Below are 4,129 nucleotides of genomic sequence, written 5' to 3'. Positions count from 1 at the left end.
TATTCAGTTTTTAATACCCAATGTCGGATTTATTCTGTTAATTTCAAGAAACAATTGGTAGCAATCACCCTTTTCTCTGCTCTTCTTAAATGATTAGATAAGCATTTTTTTCCGTATCATTAGACATTGCAAAGGTTCAAGAGTATGAACCATGGAATCTCATGTAGAAGTTATAAAGACTCTTTATAAAAGCTGAAGATCAACCTGCAACTTTAGATATTTCTCTATTTTATAATCTACTTTCTCTTTAGTGGCCTGCACACTGTCTAAATAGCCACTGCAAACTCTTAATTTCCCTTTTGCTGAATTACCCTGCTCTCTGATCAGAGGCCATACTATCTGTGAAATTTTGCTTTAGAAAAGCCTGCACTGCAAAACCAAACAATACAGAGATGTATAAAAGATCTCCTCAACCTTAACAGAGAAGCAAAAAGCAAAACATCTTCTTTGCTCCTGATGGAAATGATTACCAATTTAAGATTTCCCACAGAGAAGCCTCTCTCCATGATGCATGGAAAAATTTCCAGGACATAATCTAATAATAGCAAAATAAATAGAAATACTAAATAAATATGCCGACAAACCCATGGCCGATATCACTAATGGAAATCCAGAGTGCTGACAGTATGTGGGTTTTTCCTGTGACCCAGAGCATGTAAGAGGTATACACCCAATCTCAGTGATATCATATCGAGGTGTGGAATGTCACTGTGCTTTTCCATATGGAAAGAGTGAGGTACAGAAATGGGATATGGCTTGTCCATGGTTATCTTGCACACGAGAGAGTTTAGTATGGAGGTAAGCATCCTAGTATTTGGCTGAGGCTTCTAATATATTGCCTGTTCTAGCACGTAAACTCTTTTTACGGTGAAGCCTTATTATGGTTTTCTTACATCTCACTGAGCCTAGTGAGGTGATCAGGAACTAATTACTCTTATAATAGCTTTTAAAATATATGCAAATAATACATATTCATGATAGAAATAACTGAAATTATATTGTAGAAAAAAGAAAATAAAACTCGACTGTAATTCTATCACTTGCATTTTAGTGCATATCCTTTTAGATATTTTCCTTGGCATATTCATTGTGTATATATAATATATAAACTTTTTTTTACAAAAATGAGACTGTACAACATAATTTTATTCTTTTCTTTTTGGCACACCTAGACTGCTAATATGTAAATATGTTAATCAATGTATTTCTACAACTTCATTTTTAATAGCTAAATAGCAATCTATTATTACACATAAATTCAGTAACTAAGTTAACCAATCCCTTAGGGGCTGTGCATTAATTTGTTTCTACCTTTTTTATGAAGTAGAAACACTAAAAAATACTAGAGTGAACATTTTTATAGTTACTGTTTGCAACCATGCTTAATTACAAATACATAATTTTTGGTTGATTAGTATTAGTCTAATGATGTTTCCTCGCCCAGCAACTTGCAGACCATGCATGACATAAAGCACATGCCTTTGAAGGATCCGTATCCTACCTCTCCATGGCACCATACAAATAGGTATCTGTTGAAAGCAATTTTGAACTTTGCAGTCATTCCTACCTTGGTAATATTGGCAGGCAGGATTTTAGCACTGGGGAGAGGAGGAAAGAAGAGTTAAAAGTTCTGACTAAATAAAACGATTTTTCATTAGTGGAAGAGTCCAGTTCCATTCCCTGCAGCAAATACTGAACAGGAATAGTCTCTAAATGCTTATGTGATAGAAAACAATATCTGTGCAAAGGGACAAATTGTGGGGAATAAACTGTGAAGGTCAGATTATCTTCTAAGAAGCCACATGGAGAAAGAAAACCCCCGATGACAGAATCCCATCAACCAGTAGTAGATCAGCCTTGAAATATGAACTTTCATGGGATATCATGAATCCTTCTAGGAACTGCAAATCTCCTTGATTTTTCTGCCTGCAGTGTTTTGGAGATGTTTACAGTAAAACTGTAACCTAAGACTTGCCTTTCAGGAAAAGAGTAACTGGTAATCTGATCTTAGAAAGCTTTCTGCACTGGGCTTTTTAAATAGTAAGCGAGTAGAGAGATTTTCCTCTCACCGTGCCCCCATGAAGGGAAAGGGATGGGAAGTAACATGCATTCAGTCACTTTCTCCGGGCCAGGCACTATGGTAAACATTCTGCGTGCATCATTTCATTGCTTCCCTCCAACAACCTCATGAGTGCCTCATTATTATCCAGTTTTATATAAGAGGGAAACACATTCAGAGAGATTAAAAAATGTGCCTCAAGTTATAAAGCTGGTTGGTGGCAAAGACTAGATTTGAACACAGTCCTGCCAAACTGTAAATCACATGTTTTTCCTATCATACATACGTGTTTTAAAAATCTTCCCTATAACTTTCTTGCCTAGATCTTGTTAATTCCTCTTTGACATAAAGCACATGCCTTGGCTAGCCAGGCAAAGGCAACTTTGTGAATCCAGAGCCTACTCTTCCTCATGGTGGCAGCCCTCAGAATATAGGCACAAGGTCACCTCTGGCTTGAATAGAACCCCTCCTTCTCCAGTCACTTCAGATTCAGAGGGGGTCATAAGCCTGTGTATTTTGTAAGGGTACTTGTGTAGGAGCCTTTAAATTGGAGGCTGCTGATGGTTGTTACTCATCTGAGGCAAGGCCTGCTGGTGTACTGGGTTTTCTTTGCTAACTTGGTAGAGACACAAGGCCCTCATTTCAACTTTCTGTTTCTAGAAAGAAGCTTACAGATAGCCACATGTTGAGGAAGACTCTTACAAAACTCTGATGAAAGGATTACAGAAAAATAGTTAAATATTATTTCAATGGTTTATTTCAGTAATTCAATCAAGTAATGATAACCCTAATAATAATAGTAATTAAAAGCAATAGGCTGGGCATGCTGGCTCATGCCTGTAATCCTAGTACTTTGGGAGGCTGAGGTAGGAGAATTGCTTAAAGCCAGGAGTTTGAGACCAGACTGGGCAACACAGCAAGACCACATCTCTTTAAAAAAAAAAAAAAAAAAAAAAAAAAAATTAGCCATGTGCAGTAGCTGTTATCCCAGCTACTTGGGAGGCAGAGGTGGGAGGATTGCTTGAGGCCAGAAGTTGGAGGCTGTAGTCAGCTATGATTGTGCTGCTGCATTTCAGCCTGGGCAGAACAAGACCCTGCCTCTAAACAAAATTTTAAAAGTATTTTTAAGCAATATTCGCACATAGCTTTTATTGAACTCTTACCACATGTCAGGTACTCTTTTTTTTTTTTTTTGAGCCTGTCACCCAGGCTGGAGTACAGTGGCGCGATCTCGGCTCACTGCAAGCTCCGCCTCCCGGGTTCATGCCATTCTCCTGCCTCAGCCTCCCGAGTAGCTGGGACTACAGGCGCCCGCCACCACGCCCGGCTAATTTTTTGTATTTTTAGTAGAGACGGGGTTTCACCATGTTAGCCAGGATGGTCTCGACCTCCTGACCTCGTGATCCGCCCGCCTCGGCCTCCCAAAGTGCTGGGATTACAGGCGTGAGCCACCGTGCCCGGCCATGTCAGGTACTTTTTTAAGTATCGTATACATATTCCAAGATCATCTGGTCTATTGCCTCCAATTTAAAGGCTCCTGCACAAGTGCCCTTACAAAATACACAGGCTTATGACCCCTTCTGAATCTGAAGTGACTGGAGAAGGAGGGGTTCTATTCAAGCCAGAGGTGGCCTTGTACCTATATTCTGAGGGCTGCCACCATGAGGAAGAGTAGAAGAGTAGGCTCTGGACTCACAAAGTTGCCTTTGCCTGGCTAGCCAAGGCATGTGCTTTATGTCAAAGAGGAATTAACAAGATTCAGTTCTGGTATTAACCTCCTAAAGTTGATGCAGACCCCACAAGTTGAGGGCTCAGCCCTCCACAAGACTACCCTCACTGCAGATGCCAGCCGCACTTCAATGGTCCCTGGGATACCCCCACTTCTGACTGACTGGCTACAAATTCAGAGATTCTCATAATCCCTTCAGGTTTGATAATTCATGAGAACAACTCCCACAACTCAGAAAAGCACTACACTTGTGATTAGAGTTTCATTATAAAGAATGGAAATCAAGACTAGCTCAAAGAAGACACACAGGGCAAGGTCTGGGAGGGTCTCGAATGCAGAGC

The sequence above is a fragment of the Theropithecus gelada genome, chromosome 7b (genome assembly GCF_003255815.1).
Source record: "Theropithecus gelada isolate Dixy chromosome 7b, Tgel_1.0, whole genome shotgun sequence".
NCBI lineage: Eukaryota > Metazoa > Chordata > Mammalia > Primates > Cercopithecidae > Theropithecus > Theropithecus gelada.
The sequence above is the reverse complement of the archived record's forward strand: the minus strand, read 5'-3'. Positions refer to the sequence as shown.